The 25,649-nt window shown below is 41.5% G+C and overlaps 1 long non-coding RNA gene across 1 annotated transcript; it reads left to right on the top strand.

The window, feature by feature from the left end:
* The first annotated feature begins 359 nt into the window (after window positions 1-359).
* Gm38820 lies at window positions 360-15,623 on the top strand. Its single transcript, XR_869126.3, has 3 exons — window positions 360-630; window positions 7,416-7,461; window positions 11,181-15,623. It is a non-coding gene; the product is annotated as a predicted gene, 38820 (long non-coding RNA).
* The last annotated feature ends 10,026 nt before the right edge of the window (window positions 15,624-25,649 follow it).

The raw sequence follows: 25,649 nt of genomic DNA, 5'->3' as shown, positions 1-25,649 counted from the left end.
TTTGCATTCTGGAAACTCTGGAAGCACTAGAGGGCTCAATGTACCTCTCACAGTTTCAGAGGGGCGTGTATACACATTTGTACACCCCATTCGATCTTCAGGCTCCACAACAGCAAAATGGTGATACGTATCTGTTCAGCACGGCTACAGAGCTGAACAGAGCCACCCAGCTGGGCAGCAGAACCATTGCCCATGTTCTACAGATGAGAAGGTTTACCTCTAGCCTGATTCCCTGTGCTACCGCACAAGCAAACGATTGATTTCAATTCCTCTGTATTCTCAGCTATGAAATGGGTCCCTCTGCCTCTCCCATTAGCTCTGCAAAGCTTCCTTTCTCTGAGTTGCTGCTCTGGACACAAGGACTTTCCTATTGCTTCTCAGTACTTGAGGCTCTCCTGGAGTGGCACGAGCCCATATGGTGGTTTCCTCCCACTGTATGATCATTTGTGTTCACCTGCTCATGTCCCCTCTAAAAATGAATTCCTGAGGGGGTGTGCCGATGGCTAAATCATTTGCTCACGCTGTCTCAAAGTGAGAATGAATGAAGAAAGGAACTCAGAAGTTGTTGGTGGGCAGCAGCTTGTCTATATTCCCACCGACCCCACTGCTTACTCCAGAGAGAAGGAAAAGGTGAGTCCGGCAGTGGGAGGACTTACATAGACGTGAGAGGGAGGGAGGAGGGGGGGCTGGCTGCCTAACAACTCTTGGTGTGCAGAGGAGTACTGTGAGCAGCTTTTAGAATCGCCCCCAGATACTGCCCTCAGAGATCCTGAGTCTACTGGGAAATAACACCCAAAACCACACCTTAAGATGCTCACAGAGGATCTCCACAGGGCTTGGTTTCATCAAGTTAAATGGTAACCCTAACATTAGGATAAACAGACAACTGTGTGCACCTGCAGCTATCAGAAACGTTGGCAGGATAGAAAAATTAAAGAGTTGAGTTCCTTGATTATCCTCTGGGTGGCGCTGTGTAGATGTGCGTCAGCTCAACAGAAGGTGTCCCTCCCCCACGCCCACCAAGTTGTTGTAACCTCATTTCTCACAGTGGCCCCAGGTGGGGATTCGGCTGAAAGCCAGGGCTGCCAACGCCAGGGATTTATATGAGGCAATGTCTGGCGAGTACAGGGTCTCAGTCTAAGTCTCTGCTCACTCTAACTGGGGAACAAAGTGCTTCAAAGACAGGACACTGGGTCTCTGTGGCGCCTTTGCACCTCACACAAAACAACCTGAGAGTGGCTAGGTGTTCAGTGGCTGCATTATTAGTTTTCAGACTGTCGCTTGTAACTACAAAAGTAATGCATGTTTTTGTGGATGATTTAAAAAAAAAGCATATAAACAAAAATAATTTTTAAAAGTCAACCGAAATCACACCACCCACGGCTAACCACTGTTAACATTTACTGTGTTTCCTTAAATGGATACTGTTTGGTAACCTGCTTTTTCTACCTTAACAATAAAGCAAGAACATTTTCCAGGGTAGAAACCACATTAAAATTATTTTTTAAAGTTGCATAGTATTATCGTATTTCATTTACAGATGGACCATGGTTTATTTAACCAATTCCATATTGTAAGGCATTAAAATTTCTCCCCCTCCGTTCTTCCCTCCCCTTCTCCTTTGCTCCCTCTTCAAGCGCCTTCGGTTCTTCCATAAGCTCTCTTAGAGTTACAGGGTTGCTCTCTGGGCTCTTGTCCAGGACGGTCCTGTAATACAACTTCCTAGAAGTGGATGAAGGTCATCCAAAGCACTGAAGCCCTTGGATGCTTGCTGCTTTCTCCGTTCTCCCTCTGCACCACTAGGAAATAGGAGAGACCAGAGGGGCCTCCTTGTAAGAATTCCCTGTAGCTCTCTGAGAATTTTCTACGCTATTACTTGGGGCACAATTCTATGCTAGAAAGGCATGCCATCCCTGTCCCCTAAAGAAAGTAGAGAATCATAGCTGTGAGAAACCCTCCCAGAAGGGCCCCAATTCTGCTTTATTCAAAGGGGCATCCTGCCTGCTTGCTTTTTCTGCCTCTGCCTTAAAGGATTGGAAATATACAGACATTACCTAGGAATTACTTCCATGGCGATATGAGAGGTTGGTGGGAACCTCAAGGCAGTGGCTACTGTAAATACAGTTGTCTTTATTTTGGACAATGGTGGTGACTATCCTTCCCCTGCTAGTCTCAGTTCCCAAGGGTCTGGGCAGTGGGAGATGGTGGGGCTTTGTGTTCTTTTTAGTGTGATATCTGAGGTTCCCAGAAATGCCTATATGAAGGAATTAAAATCTGCTCCATTCCAACACCAGAAAGAGGAACAGAGGCTGACCCTGACCAAAGCTGAAGTTCTGGAAGGCAGTGTGGTTAGGGTGCAGGAACTATAAGGCACCAGATAAGACCAAAATGCCATAAAGGTGACCCAGCCAGAGACAGAAAATAAAGTGAGCCAGAAACCTTGGTAGTGATCTAAGTTAGAGGCAAGGCCCACTCGTTGAAAAGCAGGAGGCTTGAGCAGTGCAGGGAGCTTTTTGCTTAGAGTTTATTTTCATCAGCTTCCAGGGGCACAGGCTTAGAAGACTTCCACAGAGCTTCCACACAAATTCATGGTGTATTACCCTGAGATCCTAGAACAGAAACAAACCGGCAACACAGTCAGAATGTCCAAGAAAACAAAGTCTCCAGGGTTAGAAAATAGCCAAGGAGCAGAAACTGGCTTGGCAACTAGAAACACAAGAAAGAAAGAAAGAAAGAAAGAAAGAAAGAAAGAAAGAAAGAAAGAAAGAAAGAAAGAAAGAAAGAAAGAAAGGAAGAAAGAAAGAGGAAGGAAGGAAGAAAGGAAGAAGGAAGAAAGGAAGAAAGAAAGACAGGGAAAGGAAAGGGAAAGAAAGAAAGAAAGAAAGAAAGAAAGGAAGAAAGAAAGAAAGAAAGAAAGAAAGAAAGAAAGAAAGAAAGAAAGAAAGAAAGAAAGAAAGAAAAGAAAAGAAGGAAGGAAGGAAGAAGGAAGTCAAAGGAAGGAAGGAAGAGATGGGGATTAGGGAAACAGAGGAGGGAGTACATTCCCTATTAAGTTAAGAAATGATTTGGGGTCTGGAATTTTGTTCTGTCCCTCAACTGCCTCTGATCTGAGACCTAAAACAGACAGTTTTGGAGGCTCTGTCTTCTTACTCTATAGGAATATAATGTCTCCTCCTAGTAAATAGAATTAATAGAAGGAGCTAGAGGACCCACCCCGCTGCTGCGGGGAGCTTATGTGTAGTCTCTCCGTCACCCGCCAAGATCACGACAGGTAAGGGCCTGCCTAAGAAGCTTCTCTTCTCCCTGCTCAAAGCCACAAAGCCAGGCTCCTTCTTGCCTCCTTCCCCACCCTGCCATGTTAGAAGAGGGAGGGGGAGGCCAATATTTCTTCCTGAAAAATTCACTATGGACTAATTTCCCCTTAGTGCGGAAGCTTTGGTTTTTTTCCTTCATCATCTCTACCCGGCATCTGGTAAGTGACTGACAGAGTCTATTGCAAAATGAAACACAAGACCCTTGGAAAAAAAACATTAAGAATTTTTATATAACAATAACCAAACATTAAACTAAGTGTCTGACCTTTCCAAAGATGGAATCTCATGTTGTTGTACCCTATCGCCCATTAAGGCCATGCAACCTGTAACTATCTGCAATGTTATCTTTTAATTCTTTAGACTATAACAACATTGTGCTTCCAATTCTTTAAAAGTATGACATTTATTCCTCAGGTTTGTCTTATACTTTTGTACCCGTTTGTATTCATTTGACAACCACTGAAAGACGGTTTCCCACACACTGGTACCAGAGCTAAGTGTCAGACATTCAGAAAAAAAGTTGAGGATGAATCTCTCCTTTAAGAGTCTGACCTTGTCCTCCAGAGAACTTAGGCTCCAGCCTTTGAGCTAAAGTCCTCAAGGAGATAACCACCCCACTTGTGTGCTCTCTGAACCCCAGTCACAGTATGCTGTGAAGCACAAATGTATTTATGATACAAAGTAAATTATATCAAATGAGAGACCAGTTTATCAGCTAGGGTAGTAAAACTTAAGACCAAAATTATAAAACCTAAGACAGACAAAGTTGATACTTTCATTTGCCTTTTGAGGTACAGTATTTATTAAAATGTCTAAAGGTATTTTTAAGTTGAGCTGCCTTCCTTTAATTTCTCACATAAGCACATTAACATAAATGCACAAACTCCCAGGCATCCCACTGTAGAGTTACAGGATAAAGAAATGGGTTTGGTGTAATATTTTTACAATAAAGGTCTAAATACACTACAGGAGAAAAGAAGATTTTTTAAACACATTTTAGCTTGTACAGTTGGAATATCCTTGTGTGACTAAAGAAAGTCTGATGTAGGATTCTTTTAATTTTAGGGTTATCAAACTGTCATTGAGAGTGATTTCAACAAAGCACGGAAGAGTTTATAGAGTATAATGCCAATGGTGTGAGTTTTAATGTTTTAAGATTTATATATTTTTGCTTTATATGTATAGGTACTTCTCCTGCATATGTGTCTGTGTGCCACATACACACAGTGTCCAGGAATGCCAGAAGAAAATGTCAGATCCTCTGTAACTGGAGTTGCAGACAGTTGTTAGCTGTCATGTGGGTGCTGGGAATCAAACCCTAGTCCTCTTACAAGGACAAGTGCTCTTACCCACTGCTCTGTGTCTCCAGCCTCTGCCAATGGAGTTTTGAGAATATTTTCCAAGTATAACTGACCTATAAACATCTATTGCTGTATCCGGGTCCAATATAGCCATTAAAACCTTGTGCATGACTATAAAGCAGGGCTATCTACAATCTCTATAATCAAGAGAACTGGGTTTCACCCCTCTCCCCTCAACCAGGGTCAGTTTTCTTTCATCAAACTTGTAACAGTTTCATTCTAGGTACAAGAGGACAGATGTAGTCTCTTTACTCCTGAGAAGAAAGTCTGTCCCCACAACTCTTACCCGGGAGGGGACTTTTCCCCTGGAAACTCTTAACTCTTTCTCTGGGCCTTTTGTAAATCACTTAAATGGATTGTTTTTTGTTACATTTTTCAAAGCCTTTATAAAAGAAAAATAGGAGTCACCTGACATACAGCCGGATCTCCTCTTACCTGTCTCTAGCTCCTGACCTATTCAAAGCTTATTAACACTGAGATCTGGGCTGTAGTACAATAATACGTGACCCCCTGCAGCTCAGGGGTTGCCAGTCAAAGGACAGTTCTTTTTTGTATGGTTTCCAGCATGTGGGCTTCTGGTATGTGGGCTTCCGGCATGTGGCTTCCGGCATGTGGCTTCCGGCATGCCTTTATACCATCAGTTCAGATCCCAGACTCATGCAATAGCTTCACAGTCAAAATCCGAGTCCAGGAAGAAAGAAACAAAGTCAAAGCCCACACCAGTCTATTCTCTCTACTCTTGAGAGGTAGACATCATAGTTGTCCAGGTTTCATTGGCCAAAGCAAAAGCCATGATCACACTCGAGTGAAAGAGAAAAGGGAAGTTGGCAAATAACAGTACAGAGAACAGAATGAAGAGTCGCAGTCAGCAGGGCACACTGGGAGCAAAGTTAAGACTTGACTCCTAGATGGGCCAAGAAGAACAGACAAGGCAGCCAAGCAGGGCCTACACCTATCGAGAAGGCGGTGCTTCCTTGCTTCTGCCCCTTACTGATACTCATTATGATGAATGCCCCTGTGTGAGCTTTTTCTGAAATAATGGAAAGGACCGAACACAATTCTCAAAAAGCAATGCAGCTAATATCAAGAGGCCAAAAGTCAAAACACTATGTTTACAAATTCATTGTTTTAGGCTATGGAATAGTGCTGTCCAAAAGATTATAATTTGAGACACAAGTGTAATGAAAGTTTTAGTAGTCACAATAGAACATCTAACACAGAAATGGGAAAATTAATCTTACTCGCTTAATTTTTTGTTTTTGTTTAGCTTGATGCATCCAAAATATTATTTCCGCAAATGATCAATATAAAATTATTGTTAAGATACTCACATTAAATTGTTGCTAAGTCCTAGAAATCTGACTTTCATCTTACACTTACAACAACCTAAATTCAGATGCTATATTTTTCTCAGAAATAATTGATCTGTATTTAGATTCAGATTTAAAAGTAGGTTAACATAGCCAAATTGCACTAGATAGCACTTACAATTTTCCAGCAAATGAATCAAGTATCCACTTTTAAATTTAAATTAACTTAGATAAAATAAAATTTAGAATTCATTTTTCAGTTCCTTTCATCACACTCTCGTCTCCATAGCCACCGCGGTTGGTGGCTGCCATGTTGTTCTACCAGACTGTACAGTGCAGACTTAGAATGTGACCTTGGAGATGTTAGTCACCACCCTGAAAATTAGGTTTCCTATGTAGATCATAAAATGATCGAGACAGTTGATCTCACTGTTATTTGGAGGGTTTTTCTGTTTTTGTTTCTGTTTTTTGTTGTTGTGGTTGTTAAAAGGAGCAAAGCCAGAGCTATTGAGTGGTCCACATCTGAAACTCTGTTGTCCTGTCTGTTTCTATAGCAGTGAGTCTCAGAGATTTCTGCAAATGTTTCAAAACTGAGTAAGATCAACCTTGACCTCAGGGGATCTGTTTTAGAAATAGTTGCAAAATTAACCTGAAGTCATCTTATTGTGTACTTCAAATGCCATTTTCCTTCTGCATTAAATGTTTGATCCTAGATTTTGGACACATTCACACATTTGAGGCAGCTATACCAGAATCATAAGGGAAGACTGTGGTTTAACACATCCATGACCAACTGCTTTCCTCTCTCATTTTGCATCATATTTCACCTATGCTTGGGGGTCCTGTCCTTACCACATGAGTTTGTTTTCTACTTCATCTGCCCACCCGAAAGAATCAAATGTAATTTCTCATTTTCTATATGACCTTAAGAAGCCAAGAAAACAAGTTCAGAGTTTCACAGCTCTTGCCTTGGTTTTTAAATATTTTTATATGAATAACCTCACTTGAACATTCAGCATTCATGTTGGTATGAATGAAAGAAAAGGGGAGTTTAAAATCAGGCAGCCAGTAAGTAGAAACATCTGGATTATAAACACAGCCTTCTACATATTTGCTCAATTCTCTAATACGCCACCTGTCTCTGTTACACCAAGAGTCTCCTGGGGTATTATCAACCTAGGCACCTTTTTATGTGCCCACAATATTCTAAGGATGTTATTCACTATTTCAGAAATTAAACTCCTAGCAGGTACCTTCAACATCCTAATACCAAATTCTAAACTCAAAATCAAGGACAAATAAAAGTGATGTCATTACTTCCATAACTTATGGGTCAGCATGGCCATTGCCTCTGATTCCAAGGCCTTGTCACCGGGCAGTTCCACGGGGCAAAACAATGATGACCATTTTCTAATTCAAATTCCAAACAGAAATACATTCTCCTCTGCCGAAGGATCCTGTGCTCACAAGAAACAGGTGAGAATGAAATGGGTACTGATGAATAATTAGTAACATGTGGCCCTCCATTTCTCTAACACAGGAGTAGAATGAGATAAACTTCAACAGAGGTCTGGGAGCAAGCCCAGCAGTGGTGATTCCTGACTCTGCCCAAGTGTCAGCTTGCCTACAAATATGGGACCCAGCAAGGAGAAAGTCAGAAAGACAGACAAGCAGACAGGGAAGGAGAGAGGGAGAGTGAAAGAAAGGAATGGAAGGGAAGGAAGGAAGGTGGAAGGAAGGAAGGGAAGGGAAGGGAAAGAAGGAAGGAAAGCAGGCAAGAAACCTCGGTACTATCACATCACATCGTGTGACAGGCAGGGCCTCAGAACACTGAGATCCATGAGAAATGAACTATAGTCTCCCTAGACTCAACCATGTTAGTGATAACTGGCTCCAAACAAGAAGGGGTTAATATGGAAAACCAGACAGCAACAATTAACAGTGATCATCTGAATAATAGTATTAATCGTGGAAGTGATAAGACCATTTTGCCCTTTCCTGGACTTATTTGTACTTCCTGAGATGAGGCAGACCTGGAGAGGCCTTCAGAAAGTCATCATGGCTGCTCCAGTCTTGAGCCTGAGACCTGGTCTGGCTTTACACCTCCAGAGCTGCCTGGCTTTTTGTAGAGAGTTCCCTCCTGGCCAGTAGAATAGGAAGACCTGAAGGGATTTAGAAGCATGGGGAATACTAGGAGGGAGCACAACTTTGTTCTAGGCCACAGACAGTTTCTGGCAATAGGGCTACAGCTCCAAAGCCATAACCAGCAACTGACCAAGGAGTTCTGTTCAGAGACCTTCACCTAGGCCTGAGAGAGTTATGGACTACTCTAGAACATGGTGTTCTTAGTCCCCGAATTTGGAGAGTGATGAGGAGCAGGATCTCCGTCTCAGAGGTAGGTGCTCTAGGAATGTAAGGTTCTGTGCAAGCCCAGCCAAATCACTGCCATTGGCATTCTTGATCGGGTGTCTTCAGGAGGGCATTGTCTGGCCCTGAGTGGATGCACTTTATCTATTGTTCTGAATAAGATGTCTTTTAGGAAACCTATATTGAGTCAGTGGACTATAAGGTCTTTATAGAGTCTGAAGTTTGCCCCCTTTTCCATCAGAGAACACAGATCAGGTCTCAGGCACAAGGCCTCTCTTCTCTCCCAGTCCTTCTTGCCTATGTCATCATACTTTGGATTTCTATCCTGCCCAAGTCATAGTCATGGTTCACATACAATACCCAGGGTAAACCTAACATCCAGATAAGACATATTCTTCCTAGCCTGTCCTCTGAGCAGACAATGTCTCAGGTGATAAAAACTTTGGAAATTTCGACAGACCAGAGGATAGAATGTGTACAGCCAAATCCCTTGTTATGTAGGCATAACTAGCAATAGGAGAAGCCTTCTGTGTACATCTTCAAGACATCATCCACAGACTTCTAGTCTCACCTCCCTTATTATAAAACACCCAGAAATCCAAGTGTGATGGCCTATGCCTTTAGTCTAAGGATTTGGAACACTGATGCAGTCAGATTCCTATGAATTCAAGGCCAGCATGGTATACACAACATATTCCAAGCCAGTCAGAACTGCATAGTGAGACTCTGTCTCCAAAAATAGGGTGCAGGACTGGAGAAATGGTTCAGCCATAAAGAGAATTGACTGCTCTTCCAGAGGACTCAGTTTCAGTGCCCAGCACCCACATACCAACTTACAACTATCTGTAACTTCAGCTCCAGGTGATCTGATGCCTTGTCTAGTCATAATGGGCTCCTGCATGCACATACACACTCAGGCACATACATGTAGAGGTAGAGAAATTAAATTAAATTAAATTAAATTAAAAAGTAAGGCCATTGAAGAAAAGGGAGGGAGGTTATGTCTTTCAGACTTTGTACAATGGTCCTATGTTCACCAGCCCAGCCCTTGGTGATGATCATTTTATATATTGGGCAAATCAGTAATGTTTTGTTTGAATAAAGGAGTATATAGAGTAAAGCAAACCCCAGAAGCACTGGACCCACATCACCATTTACAGCCTCCATAGGAGATAGAAGGAAGCATGCCTCTTATTTTCTGTATCCTGATGCTGGGCCACAAATTCCTAAAGAAAGTAAATGACTCAAGAGAGCATACTTTTCCTTTTTTGTTCAGTGTGAAGCCAACCAAACCAACAAGATCAAATCGTCAAACCATGCAGTGTCCCCACCCCATCCTCTATCATCTCAGAGCCAGAGAATACAGACTGTTCTCAAACCCAAGGACCTGATGAAATTATTTCATTCCTAAACCTCCCTATCTTAGATCTCCTTTTCTTCCTAGCTAAAACTACAGTGAAAGCATTGCCTCCCATTTCCTCTACCCCTTGCTGATTCTTGCAGAAACTAAGCTAGTCTGGTGCTTTCCCTGTGTGGCCCCATACCATGTGCCATGCATCTCCTGTATGTGGGGGAAGCCTGAGTATAAATGTCTTTACTTCAGGACAGTTACTTTATGTCTAGGCACCTTACTCTACCTGACTGAAATAAGTCCTGAGTACCCTTGAACAAAAAAGCAGCTGTGGATTTAGTGAGCAATGTCCTATGTTTAGTAAGCAGGATCTGATATTAGTAGGAATAACAATTTGTTTAGGGGGATGAGAACAGCTTGCTAGCAACCTTGAGCAGCTATGCAGCTGAAGACTTGCTAGGCAACTTCCCACAGCAGGGAAAACAGTCAGTAAAGAACAGGAATGTTTCTGGAATTGGAGCAGACCCTGTCCTAACCACAGAGCACCTGCCTGCAAGCCGGTTTGAATGGGTCAGGTAGAAAGAGGTAGGCAGCCTGGAGCTAGTTTATATCAGCTGATTTCCTTTATCTTGGTCTCTTAGCCTTTATGGGGAGGCTGATGTCCTCTTTTAGAGAATACACTCATGTTCTGGGGCAGCAATAGTAAAGGCAGGTGTGAGTGATGCTTCCACTGAAGTCAGGGAGTGAAGCACAGCACAAGACATGCCTACAAACAGAGGTAAAACAAAGGTATGGTTCTGGACAAAGGTATTGTTCCTCCTCTCCAATGGTATCTTCCATCAGAGTTAGAGGCTACATGGGGACAGGGATGATGGGACCAATATTGCTGCATTGTTTGGAGCATTTATACTTTGATGCACACCATATCTATCAATGAACTAAGAAGTTAAAAGCATCAACCGATTATAACTTGAAACTAGAAAGCTATGATTGACCTCTCAGCTCTGATAAACTTTAAATTCCCCCAGTGTGGCGAACGTTTGATACAAGTCCACTCCAAGCCTGGAAAAGCACTGAGAAAACACTGATGAAGGCTCTGGGGGGGTTGAGCTGTCTGTCTCAAGGTCCTCAGGACATAGGTGATAATGGCAAGGAGACAGAAGAAGGGAAACAGGTTTCTAATCAATGCTTAATCGATTTCCTCTCTACCAGAGCACCAGCTGCATTTCTGTTTCATATTCAAACTGTAACTTGTACATATTCAAACTGCCATTGTCTTGACCTGCTCAGTGAGGCCATAGCCCCAAGGATAGATGAAGAGGAAACATAACCAAAGTTGAGGCTTTTCTCCTTCAGCAATAGGCAGTATTTCCCATCTCCTTGGGGCTTTTGGGGGGTTGCAGAGTATCTCAGCTTTGCTACTGTTGACATTTTTGATTGGCTATTCTCACTGTGGCAAAATTTTTCTCTATTACAGGTGTTAACTGTATCCTTGACCTTGACACACTCGATGTCAGCTGCACCTCCTGTCGCACTGATTATGGCAATCAAAACTGTCTCCAGACATTGGCAAATGTCTCCTGCAGATAGCTTCCATCCTTATGCTGAGACCCTTGTGCTGGCCCACACAGAAGCAAGGCTGAGAAACATCTGCACTGAGAACAGAGTAGGACCAGGCAGGATATCACTTTTACTAGAAGTTGTTAGAACGTTTGGACTGCTTTGACAGTGTTTTCCTTACCAATAGTGAGCCATGGGTGCGTATTTCAGGTCTCTGGACAATCATCAAGTGTGTAGGGGCCATGGGATCAGCTCTGGGCCGCATGTTTCTTCTGCCTGAACTCAGCACTTAAGCTAAGGCCTCTCATGAAAGGTTTCTGTTGGCCTTGTCCTGTGGCCAACAACTCTAGTGAACCATGTAAGGTACCAATCTTGTTGTGAAGCCGTCAGGGATGTTTCTGATCGCAGCTTGCCAGCCCACTCTCCCACTACCATAGAGCAAAATGCTTCTCATTGCCCTTTGCCTGTGTTACCTCACCTGTGTCTGGAGCAGGGATGGACTCTGACCCTCCTCTACTTCCTTCTCTCGTTTGATTTTGAAGACTTAGCTAAGGGGCTCTTCCTCCATGAAGCCTTCTGTGTATACACAAACACAGAGATACAGAGAGAGAGAGAGAGAGAGAGAGAGAGAGAGAGAGAGAGAGACCCCATCTGTAAATTCTTATGGCCTTCAAGGACTGCCTCTTTCAGAGCATCATGTGACACCTTAGTGAGACTTTTGGTGTGGTTTTATGTACCACAATGGGTGATGTCCATGCACCAATTTTTGACCCTCTGCTCTCACCACCCCCCTCACCCCCACACACAGGACAGATGTTACCAGCTGGTAAAGCAGATCTAATAAAAATGACTTCTCAGAGATTCCTGACCACACCAAGGCTGTCCACAACCTACAGTCAACCGGACAGGTTAGACGTCTAAATAGATCTTTATTTCTGAGCAACATAAATGAAAGACTCTAAAAAAACAAAGAACTATATTGGCAACAATGAGAAGAGCATGCCCTGTGTAGAAAGGCCTCCATCCAAAATGCCAGCCTGAAGCCCTCTTTATTCCGAGTATGTGTTGAGAGCTCTTGTCTCCAACCTGGCACCGACGTAGTTAAAGCTTCACCATTTGCTTGTGTGAGGCTGATTCTGCTGACTTTATTTCAAGCAATCAGAAATATCTAATTTGCATTCACATTCACATCAGTGGCCCATATGTTAGCCCTGTTTAAAAGCTATAGGCTTGCATTCATTATGAAAGACTTGGCTCCCCTCCTTATCTCTTCACTTTAAAATTACTGAGACACTGTCGCTACAAAGGGTTATATTTAGCAAAGGCCCAGCGTCTCCCAGTGCGTATGTGTCTCTGCCTGCATGTCTGTGTCTGAGAAGGATCTGATATTTGCATCTTTCTCCAAAATATCGTAGAACTTTCGAAACTGGAAAAGGAAGAACTGTCTCTTTCTCCACCCCTTTCCCATGCGACAGCACTGCCTCCCACCTAGGGCATCAATAAAATACCACGTGGAAATATTTCAGTGCGCAGGATTCCAGACCACACCCTAAGCCTCTGAGAAGCAGGCCTCTGCCCCTTGGGTGAGCCTCAGTAGGAAAATCAGTGCTTTTGTGAAGGTCCCAGCCAGGGTGGCCTCCCACACTCTGTCATAGTCTGATCGCCACTATTCTCTTATTCTATTTACTAAACTCCTAGTATGGGATAAGCACTCAGAGGGCTGATGGTACTGCTTTCTGTCAGCGAGCAAAGACAGCAGGAGGCAGCACCTCAGCAATTACAGCCCCTGGGAAAATGCTTTGCACTCACTAGGATGTACAAAACACTGGGGCAAAGCCAGAGCTGGGCTCTTCCTGGAAGATCAGGGCGGCAGGCAGGGCTTGCAGGGCAGGGCAGGGTGCTTGTCAAAAGCTGTGCACATTAGGCCTTTGTATTCTGGCAGGAATTCCAGGACCAAAAGATAAGGAGAAAATAAAAGGAAGCAGGGTGTGTAAGCAAAGAGCACCTTTGTCCTACTCTAAGGCAGATGGGTCCCTGTGGGCACACCCTCCCCCATCTTTGATGGCAGAGCTAAAAGATGCAAATGGCTGTGGCGTGTAAAACCCCCAACAACAGAGTCTTTGTTCTCTAGGAAGACTTACAAGAAACTGTTAAACAGGGGGATTCTACAAAAAGTAGAGAAGACAGAGAAAGCAGTCAGAAGCCTGTATCCTTTTATCATGCTTGCAAGTGTTTTCTTCTTCTTTCTCTGCACAGGCACTGGTATTTAAAGAAAAAAAAAAAAAAAAGGAAGGTATTTTTAATTGATAAATTCTGGGAAGCATTCCATTGAAAAGATTTTATCCTTAGAGAAGCTAATTACAGAAGATGAATCATGACAGCAAGTTTAACAGATTAGATAAAGTGAAAGAAGCAATAACCTGTGTATGTTGAATATCTTCATATTAAATCTTCCCTCCCATGCCCCTGGACTGAGAGTGAACTCAGAAAAACTCAGAAGACCCTGATGCTGTAGGAGGGGAGTTCCAGGAAGGACACAGTACAGCGCCTTTTGTCCCAGTGTAGTGATGGAGGGCATCCTTGCTTCATGGAGGGTATCCTTTCTCCAGGACCAACAAGTAGAAACTTACCCCCACTCCCCATCACTACCATTAGAAACACTGCAAGCCTGAGGGTATAGTTAGGGATGGAGCACTTTCCCATGTGCCCCAGCCTGGGGCAGAACAGAGAGAAAGAGAGAAGAGGAGGGAGCACAGGAGAGTAAAGGGAGGGGAAAGGAAGCAAAAGTAGGGTAGAAGAGGGAGGCAGACACTTCTGTTTAACTTGGTGAGAGCTCATTTTATAGGAGTGTGACCTTAAATTTAGAGAGGAATGAAACAAGCCTTTTCAAGGGTCTGGGGTCCTGGTCCAGGATGACAATACTGGGAAATGATGGTCTTTGCTAGTTGTTCAAGAAAAATCTATACAATAGCACACACACACACACACACACACACAGAAGGGTGTGTTTATATCAGGAAAGCCCTTGGAATTCTGAAATGTGTGCTTCCTAAGGAGCCAACTGTTTGCAGCAAGCCCCAGTGTGTGTTTGCCCTTTTAGTAATCACACAGATTTTCCTAGATATTTGACCATCGCACTGGAAGATCTTTCATCTTGGCCAATGAGGAAAGAATGCAAGTGATTGCATAATTCTGGGTACTCCTGCTGGAAGACAATTCCACTCATCCTGCATCAGTCCACTTCTTTCCAACTGCATATGGAATCCCAGTTGAAGAAATCTAGGAGTTAAGGATGGCAAAATCTCAGCACCCTTGAATTTCTGAGTGTCTCTTTAAGCCATTAACAGCTGCCCTGCAAGAAGGACTTCTTCCTCTTCTCTCCTCTGCACTTGCTTGTCAATGACTGAACTGGATGCAGCCTGCCCTTGCAGGGAGTACAGGACTTGTCCACAGACTTACTTGACATGCACTAACTGCTTGCCAGTGCTGGCATTTGCAATAAGCCTTGGATAAGTCATTTTGTTTCATCCGTAAATGCAGTATTTTTGTGCTATGAAGCTAATGGGTTGATGAATGCAAAATGCCTGGTGAAGTATTTCAGGCTACAACAAGCACTGAATTGGTGATAAACCTGTTGATTGTGGCCATGGCAGTTGAAAGCGGCCTCCCCTATAACCTGCTGAGAGTGAACAACCCTGGCCATATTTGCACTAAGAAGGGCCACAAGGATGAACGAAGGATTTGGCAAAGGAAGTGGCTTGTATGTCAGGGCTGGCATGACAATAGACCAGCATAGCCTGTTTTATAAAGATGTTATGTCTCAATTAAATACATGAAGTTCTCCATGCTCACAAATTTCCTAGATTTGGGTTAGCTTCATATTGAAACTATTTGAAAAAGATTTTGTTTGTTCTGAGTATATTCGGGCTTTTTGCCTTGTCATTATTCCATAGACAGCATGGTTTAGCATTTACTTATACAGTTTGCCTTGTATGAAATATTATAAATAACCTGGAGATGATTTAAAGCATACAAAAGGATATGTGCAGATTATATGTAAATACTATGTCAGTATTTGGAGTCTGAGAGTCTTGTGGGGGTCCTGGAACCAGGCTCCTTTATCTACCTAAGAAAGATTGTACTCTCTTTTTAAATGGGAATAAAATCGCAAAGGAAGCTGCCACTCTGAAGGGCAGTTTCCTGTTCAGTTCTAGAGGTGACTCAGCAGAGCAGAGGCTAAGGCAGTATGGATAGATAGCATTGAATAAAGCAGCTGCATAGAGAAATCAGAAGGGGAGGAAAGGAGGGAGGGGGAAGGGATGGAAGGGATGGGAGAGAGAGGGAGACAGAGAGAGAGAGAGGCAGAGACAGAGAGAGGCAGAGACAGAGACAGAGGCAGAGGCAGAGGCAGAGGCAGAGGCAGAGGCAGAGGCAGAGGCAGAGGCAGAGGCAGAGGCAGAGGCAGAGGCAGAGGCAGAGGCAGAGGCAGAGGCAGAGGCAGAGGCAGAGGCAGAGGCAGAGATAGAAAGAAAGCAAATACAACCTTGAAGCTTTTAGGAATGGTAGCTTGGTCTCTGGGCCACCTTCCAGTTCCTACTCCAGTCCGCAGGAGTCTTGGCTGTATTTTGTTTTCTATCCTTTGATTTCAGTAGACGTCCTTTGTGTGACTTTATAATACATGCCTGCATTTTGAAGCTGATTTGAGGGACTCTGTTCTCATCACCAACAAACTAGCAGTAGGCATACCTCTTTCCAGCTAAACTATGAGATATTTAAGTAAAAGGTCATCACTTTTTTCACACCTTTAAGGTATTCAAACATACAGAAAAATGAGGTGCATTATGACCTAACACATAGTTTTAATTATTGTTATATTAGTTTTGCTTTAATGACATGATGTTTTTAAGAGAAACAAGACACGTTAGTATAGATGAACCTTTCAGATACTCATCTTTATTCCATCCTTTGTCCACCTGTAAAGCAGCAAGGTTTTTGGATTTAGTATCTATTGTTCACCCATGACATGGTTTTATTTTGCATTATATTGCAAAAATGGAATCATTCTGAAGCTATTTTTATTATATTTTGGGAATTATTTAATGCAGTTATAAAACACTCAGCAATATTATGTGATTAAATTAGAGTTTGTTTTTGTTCCTCTTGATCATTGTATCTGCCTCAGAAGTTTTGCTGTTATGGTCAATGCTTCAATAAATTTTCTTGGACATTTTTTTTAAGATATTGAGCCTTTCCCCCGGAGTGGTTGCTTAAAGGTAGCTGTTAAATCATCGCATCGGTGGGCATAGTATATATCTCCAGTGGGCTATTTCATGTTCTCCAGTTTTCCATAATTTTTGTAGAGTTTTTCCACATGACATGTGGACAGCTACTAAAAACCATTCACCTCTCCTCTTCTCATGGAGTATCTGTGTATTCCATAGTGGAAACCCCAAAATTATTTACTCAGCCTTCTCTATCTAAGGGTAACCCAAAGATCCTTGGGTTAAAACACCTTTGGTAGTTTTGAAGGCAAGAGTAACAGATTTGACTTTCATCTAGAATGACTGTTCTAGTTGCTGTGTTGAGTACCTGTGTGTGCAGGAGACACTGCATAGGACAGGAAGAACAATCCTAAGATTCTGCTGCAGCATAGATGTAATGGAGACTCTAAGAGGTAGGTTCATACTCAACGCATTTTGAAGATTGACACAATGAGCTTGGCTTAGTATCTGTTGGAGGTGGAGTATGAGATACTGAAAGAAGCCAGTGATAGACACCAAGGCTCATTTCCTACGTGATGAGAAAGATGGCCTTGACATTTAGTAGAATTATAGACATTATAAAGAAAGCTTACATAGAGAGGGAATGTAAGAGTCATGTTTTGGACATATGCTTGAGCTATACTATGAGCATCTAGCTAATGAGGTTAACCAGAAAATTGGGGTATGGGCTTACAATTTTAAAGACGATATCCACAATTGACATAAAATTGGATTTTGTAACTCTGAATTGTTTTAAAACAACAGCTTTGGAGCACATTGGTTGATATCTGACTGTAGACAGATTAGAAAAGAGAATTCAAGCAGTACATCTTGAAGAAGCTCAAGAAATAAAGGAGAAAGACTTGCCATGGAGATGAGAGGGGAGGAAAGAAAGCTCTATAAAGAGCTCTGTGACTAATAGGTCTGACTTCAGAGCCTGTGATACCCATGAGCTGGATGTCTGAGATTCAATGAAGATTTGTTTGCCACTTTTGGCTTTGCTTTTCTCTATCACCTGAACAATATACATTCTTTATTTAGAGTGTGTTTTTAAAACAGAAACAACAAAAATCAATCAAACAAATTACTGTTTGGTCTTAAATATTGCCTTTGTGACTTTACTAGTCAAATCTAAGGTCTCCCAGCTACAGCTAGTTTCTTCTTCCACTTGCTCCTTTGATACCTTGCATGTGCTGCCATAGTGGAAATTATCATGTGGCATAAAAATTATCTATATCTATACCTGTTTCACAGGCCAGACCTGGAGCTCTTCAACTGCAGATTTCACCGTATCTGACAGAGTAAAGAGGAAGGAGCTATGTTCAAAGCCTCTACCTACCACTCTACAGTATTTCTGAGGAAGATTTCCTAAGTCTACATTATAGCTTCTACTGGGGAGTATGTGTGGATTTAAGGTGATCTTATATATACATGCAGTTGTCAAAAATAATTCAGAAGGAGTTTTATTCCAGGAAATGTACCTAATATACCCACTTACTCCTCTCCATGGTATTTCCCCAGTGAAGTCCAGATCAAAGGGTCTTTGATTGACAGCAGTTCAAGTTTGTGTTTTATTTCATCCATGATATTCTGTCCAGCAACATAGCATGAAGAAGGAAAGGTAGCTAAAAGTTGGTACATTTTAGGAACCAGTCATCTTCTCCTTTCCAATGTCCCTGGATTTTCCCCCATTTTCCTGTTCTGGTTCATTTTTGAATGCACAAGTACTAGGGTAAGTCACTTTACTTAGAGGGCTGTTCCCTGCAAATAAATAAATAAATAAATAAATAAATAAATAATAAGTTCTCCAAGTATTAGTTTCGTAACAATAAAATGAAATGCTGTAAACCGTTGATGATGGGATTCTCACAAGGGATTTTGCATAATGAGTGGTCTCAGATAGATGGTTAGTAAAATAGGCTGATAGCATTGTTAATCCCTGCTGAAATTAAAAAAAAAAAGTGAATTCAAGGTATCTCTAGTAAGCCAGCTCTGTCCTAGCATCCGACGAGGTAGAATTTCTTCAGTATATCTAGCACTTTGATGAGGATATTTGAGAGGCCAATTTCCATGGGACTTCTAACCACATAGTCTCCCCTAGACAGTAACCTTAGGATATTCAGACTTAAGACTGCCACGGTATTTCAGAAACTTTGACAGAAGCCTTTGATGTTAGTTTTGTTGCATTCACCATAGCAAGACAGATACAAGAGGAGAGAAATTGGACCAATCTTCACTCAGTACCTACTCCAGGGAGGCTATGTCACCTAGACCTCCCTGAACATCAGTACCCACTGAGAACCAAGTCTTCAAACACTTGAACCTATGGAAGGATACTTTTCATTCAAACTACCACATCATATTCCCTGTCCCATGTAAGCTCATGACTCTCTCTCTCTCTCTCTCTCTCTATATATATATATATATATATATATATATATATATATATATATATCATAAAGCAAAATGCATTTAATTCAATATAAAAAAAATCCCATTCCTTCTTCACAGTCTCAATTCTGTTCAAAAGTCCAAAGTCAGTTGGGTTTTTTGTTTGTTTGTTTGTTTTGTTTTGAGACTGAAAATAATTGCTTAACTGCAATCCCCTGAATAATCAAAAGGCAAATTACATACTTCCAACATATAACAGGACAGATAAACATTACTATTCCAAAAGGGAGAAGTGAGGGTATAGTGAGGAAATACTAAACCAAAGCAAGGCTGGAACCCAGCACTCCTGCCTGCCAGAGCTCCTCACTACTTTCTTGACTTATATGGGAACTCCAATTTAAACATAGACCTGAAGATTCAAATCTAGCATCCCTGTGAGAGAGACCGTGTGCTGTTTGTCTTTCTGGGTCTTTGCTATCACACTCAGGATGATTATTTTCAGTTCCAACTATTTATCTGAAATTTTCATAATTTCACATTTTCCTTTGCAGCCGAACATCATTATGGTCTATGAATATGCCATATTTTCATTGTCCAGTGATGTCAGTTGATGGACATCTAGACTGTTTCCATTTCCTGGGTATGTAAATAATGCAGCAATTAACATGGATGATCAAGTGTCTCTGTATAGATGGAGCCCTTTGAGTATATGAGCCTGAGTGGTAAAAGTGGGTGATATAATAGACTATTTCTACATTGTTTTGTGGAACCACCACACTGATTTTCATAGTGAATGCACCAATTTACACTCAAATGACAGTGAAAAGGTAGTCCCGTTTATCCTACAACATGACACCATTTTTTTGTCATTAGAAAGACCCTTAGCCATTCTGATTCAAGTATGATAAAATCTCAAAGTATTCTTAATTTTCATTTAGCGAATAGCCAAGGTTGCCAACATTTAAAAAAAATCTTTGTTTGTATTTCTTCTCCTGGGAAAATCTATTTAGTCTGATGTCCCATTTTTATTAAACCTGGATTATTAGTTTTCTTGGTGTTGATCTTTTTTAGTTCTTTGAATATTCTAAACAATAACCATAACCCTCGGCAAGATGAATAGTTGGCAAAGAGTTTCCCCTCCTTGGGCTGCCTCTTCACTTGGCTGGTGGCATCTTGCAGTATAGAGGATTTTTAGTTTCATTAGGTCCTGTTTATCAAATACTGGTTCTTGATCCACTTAAAGTCAAGTTTCATAATGACGAGATATAAATATTTTGGTTCATTCTTCTACATGTAGCTATCCAATTTGTGCAGCACCATTTTCTGAAGATAATATTCTTCCTCCAGTGTGTGTTTTTTGGTCTGTCTGTCAAATTCAGGCAGCTGTGGTTGCATTAAGCTATATCTGAGTTCTGTATTCTGTTCAATTGACCTGTGTTCCTACTTTTATGCCAGAACCATGCTGTGTTTACTGCTGTGGACCTGTATTATAGAACTTGAAATCCAGAACAATGATTCCTCCAGCATTATTTTTAGTATTCAGGATTGTTTCAGCTACCTTAATAACAGCATTTGGAAAACAAAACATTATCAAATGATATAGAGTTTTACTATGACAGTGGTGTTATTTTGAAAGAATATATTAAGAGACTGGTATGTTATATCTAACAGACCTTTTCTCCTGTCCTCTCTCAATTCTCAACTCTATAGACACACAAGCATCCACCCTTCTCCAGTAGTGCCTCTCTTTTCTATCCTTGTACCTTTTCCATAATACTCTAGGATTTCACCCCCATTCTAAATTTTGAGAAGTCCTTCACCTTCCATAGCATCTCAACTCAGAGACATTGTTTACAAACAAACAAACAAACAAACAAACAAACAAAAAACCTTATTCTCTCATATCTCTGGTTCCTTTTTCTACTTCTACCAAGTTATTTATCTTGGTATCCTGTAATTAGTATTTTACATGTCCGTCTCAGTCACTAAATCATGAAATCTTAGCCTTGGGATCAGAAAAGTCTTATTGAGCCATAAAGCCCCCATCAAATTACAATTCTGGTTTGCAGAAGAAATTGTGGACAGGATCTTCCCCTGACCTACTGTGCTCCAGTGAGAAGCTATTCATCACCATGGGAATCTGACTTATGTAAATCTCTTCTGCATTAATAATAGTATCTTCTATCCTTTTCTCTTTCAAACTACTTGAGTAACAGAAAATAATCATCAAATAACCCCTAAAGTCCCAATGACATACTCAAGTTAGATTCCACCAAAGTTCTCCCTGAAGAAATAATGAAAGAGTTTACAGATAGGTGTGTGAGTGAACATAAAGCAGGCACACTGGGACGTCTGCACTCAGCAGAGATGACAGCTACCTCACAGCTATCCAGAAGATGCCTATCCCCTAGTTCCTTTACAACTTAGATCTTCTTGCTCTACAGAGACACAGAGGTCACAGGCAATTAAGACAGAATTGCATACAACTGTCTTGGGGGAAATGGCTGGATCTTTAGGTAAAGATCCAATGACCATTCTTGCAACCTTTTCTATGAGGGAATGGCAGCAGTCCATCAGTCCACCTGATGGACATTTGCGAATAGCACAGCTGAACTCATGAAGATGGCAACTGTTTTGGATTGGAGGACAGTGCTGTGCAGCAAGCAGCACACAGCTATTACATATTATTATAGCATTTTCTAATAATTGAGTTTTAGTAGATTCTCACCCTTCTACCATCCCCCTAACTTCCATGTCCCCTTGACTTCTATTGCAACTTTATGGTCTCATATTTTGCTTTCATGTCCTTTCCCTGTTCTTTCACCCTTTTCCCTTCTTTGATACCACTTTTGGTCTTCTATCTTGGTTTTTTTAATGGTTAGAAAAGTTAAACCCGTTTATATACATACATGTTTATCTTACAAGCTAGGATCTATCCACACAGGCAAAGAATAGGTGGTTTTATCCTTTAGATCTGGGTCACTTTGCTTAATATATTTGCCAGACCTATATATTTTCTTTCAAATATAATAACTTCATTTTTTTACAACTAAATAAAGCTCAGTTGTGTATATTTACCACATTTTCATTATCCATTTATCTATTGATGGATATCTAATTTATTTCCATTTCTTTTATATTGTGAACAGAACAGAAATAAGCATTACTGTAAAAGTTTCTCTATGATTGGTTACAAAAGCCTCTGTGTGTGTGTGTGTGTGTGTGTGTGTGTGTCTGTCTGTCTGTCTGCCTGCCTCTGTCTAGAACCAGTATCTTTGAGAATTCCTTTTCACCAGGAACAATGGCATCACTTCTTAGTTAGGCTGAAATTTCTAAATGAATCAAAATGAGAAGACAATGTCAAAGATTAAACTGAGCTAGATGGGCAAAGCAGGGAGGCCATGGGCATGAGCAGGCTCAGAGCAGATCACTGTGAGGTTAAACCTGCTTCATATGGTTGGTTGCTGTCTTTATTTCTTTCTGACAGTTAGAGAGAATAGTGTCCCATGTCTTTGAAAGAACAGCTCAAGTAACAGGGCTTATGTGAGGTGACAGGAAGAGTCATTGTAGCAGACAGATGTGTCACAGCTAAAATGAGTGACCACGAGACAGCAGACACATTGCCAGAACTGATGGGAGTTTTGTGGACAAGGCAGAGATTATTGGAGGAAAACTACGATCAGAGTCAGAGCCATGAACAGTATTTGCAAATGAGAGGGGAGAGCATGGAGGAGAGAGAGGAGAGGGAGGGGATAGAGAGGAGAGTGGGAAAAAGGGGAGAAAAAGGGAGAGAAGAGAGCAAGAGAGGAAAGCGAGATGGAGGAAAGAGAGAAAGAAGAAAGAGGGAGAGAGAGCAAGAAGAGAAAGAGAGGAGTTGAGAGTCTCTCAAATTTAGATGAAACAAGATGAAGGTTGGCAAGGGAAATGAGGAAGGAGAATGACTTTAAAAGAAAGATCAAAGATCAATTATTGGCCTCTGAGGGGCTAGGATTTTAAGTATAGCTAGTTTAAAATAGGTAATTTCTTTCTTAAAAAAGAGGGTTGAGAACCATAAGGAAACACATTTGAGATTCAAGATTTCTTTCCTGCCAAAAGAATTTAAGCTGTAATAACTTATATAGTAGTGTCTATCAGCCTAGAATTCAAACTTAACTTTGAGAGCATTGTAGCAGGTTCCTGGTAAGTGTTTAAAAACTGGCTTTAGAGGAGTGAGGTCACCTGATTTCTAACTTCAGCCGATGTCTGTGGCCTAACCATTCTTACTACAGCTGATTTTAAGCTACCTGATGTTACCAATTGTGTAGTTGATCAGCAATACCCACCAATAAGAATTGATCCCAGCACACTACTGGAAGATGGTAAGGACGGAGACTCAAATATCACAGCAAAAGTAAAACTGGATGGGACCTTAGCTTATTGTTACAAGTTCGATGTCATCCTAGTTTATTTAGTGAGTTCCAGACCAGGCTGGGAAACATAGTGAGATTCTGTCTCTACAAACAACCATGAGGCCAGAAAGGAGAGACAAACTCTCAGAGTAGTAAAATGTTTAGAGATGGAGGGGCTAAGTATCAGGCCATTACCTTTATCTACATAGACAGAGGTCAGACCAGCAATTTAGTTAAAGATCAAGATTATGAAATCTACTATAAGGGAAATGTAATTACCACTGATGATTACTAGACAAAACAGGAATAAACCCATCAGGTTAGCTAGTGTTTTCTACTCTCTGTCCCAATTTACTTACTCTGAGACCCAAAGATTTGACTGTCCACACAGACCTGTCTGACATATTCCTACAGTAAGTCAAAAGAAATGGCCCTGTGTTTACCTACAACTTCAACCCCCACTCAACCTGCCTCCCAACTCCTTAATCCATCTTGGCTCTGGGACACCCAGAAGCATAATAACAACTCACCTAATGTCATTAGGGTGGTAGGGGGTTATTTCCTTCCCGTCACAAAGGTTGTAACCAAGAATGTGTGCCGCTTCTACTGCCTCCTAGTGGACATTATTGACTACTTCATCCCATGAAGCTTCAGCCCTTACGGTCAGTTACTGATGTAGAGAATTGGGTGAGAGGTTTCTGGGCCTTGGGTTCAAGGAAATCCTAACACACATACACACACACACACACACACACACACACAGAGAGAGAGAGAGAGAGAGAGAGAGAGAGAGAGAGAGAGAGAGAGAGAGAGAGAGAGAATTAAAAGAATTCTCTCTGCATGTGTGCGTACATGCGTGCCTGCCTCTGTGTGTGTGTGTGTGTGTGTGTGTGTGTGTCTGTAGAGGTTAGAGAATCTGGTCATACGATCATTTATGATATGTCAGTGAGTTTTACCCTAAGAATGATTTAACCTCCTCTCCTACTGCATTGCAAAGCCTTTTATGGTGGGTTCTGTGAAGAGATTTATTTTATGGAGGAGAAAGGCTCACCTATCCCATGAATTTTCTTTGGGTCCCTTTAAGATTTGTGAAAAGGAAAACATCTGTTGTTCTGTAAGACTCTGACCCATGTGAGGTTAGACCCAAAGTCCTCACATAGATCTCAATCGCACAGTGGATATCACCTGTAGAAACCTATTAAAATACACAAGGAGCAGATGGTTCCTTGAGCCTTGACCTCGCTAAGACAATGTTTCCAGGGAATCACTACAACTTTCTTGTGTGTGAATGCCTATGAGTGCAAACCACATCCACATGCAAACAGCATCAGCGTAATCCTTGTACAACTCACTCTCGACTTACCACGAACCTATCATCTGCTCAGTTAGTAGAGTCAATCAATCAGTTGAGAATATTACATCTCTTTACGTGAGTAAATTGGCCTTTGGCTTTAGCATTAAGACTGGTGTAGTATATATAACACACATTCACATACACTCATGCATACACATATACACAGAACATAAGAATATACAGCTTTTCCCTGAAGGCATATGTAAAGGTGGATGGATATTAAGAGAGCAAATCTGCAAATTGGATACACCCACATTTTATAAAAAGCTTAAACTATACAGCTTGACTCTCAGGCTGCTCTCTCTTTGTTTCTATCAAGTTGCTCTTTCTGCCCTCCTTTCTACTTTTCCCCTCTCCACTCGTCTCTTTTTATTATGAAAAAAAAAAAAGCCTGCCATCTTCCAAACAACACCTGATAATATTAATGTTTTTCTGACTGTGACTCTTTGCTCATTGTAGATTATGAAATCAAATTAGTATTTCACATTGAAATGTTTTAAAAACTAAAATTTGATAGGGCAAAATATATGAGAGTACATTACTGTGCTGGCTAGTCTTATGACAACTTCACCCACTAAAATCTAGAGTTAGCTGAAAGGAGGGAACCATAATTGAGAAAAATGCCTCCATAAGACGTAGTTGTAAGCCATTTTCTTAATTAGTGATTGATGTATGTGCTGGGGATCAGCCCTCTGTGAGTAGGGCCAACCCTGAGCTGGTGGTCTTGGATTCTATAAGAAAACAGGCTAAGCAAAGCCTTGAGAGAAAGCCAGCAAGCAAGAACCCCTCCATGGCCTCTACATCAGCGGCTGTCTCCTGGTTCCTGCGCTATTTGAGTTCCTCGTCCTGACTTCCTTGATGAACAGACAGCAACGAGGAAGTGTGAGCAGAATAAGCTTTATCCACCCCAGCTTGCTTTCAGTCATGGTGTTTTGTCGTCGAAGCAATAGAAACCGAAAGACAATTGCATATGGAAATGCAGGCGATTTTAT

This window comes from Mus musculus, chromosome 6, assembly GCF_000001635.26.
Source record: "Mus musculus strain C57BL/6J chromosome 6, GRCm38.p6 C57BL/6J".
NCBI lineage: Eukaryota > Metazoa > Chordata > Mammalia > Rodentia > Muridae > Mus > Mus musculus.
Note: the sequence above shows the minus strand (reverse complement) of the source record. Positions and strands in the feature narration are given on the sequence as shown.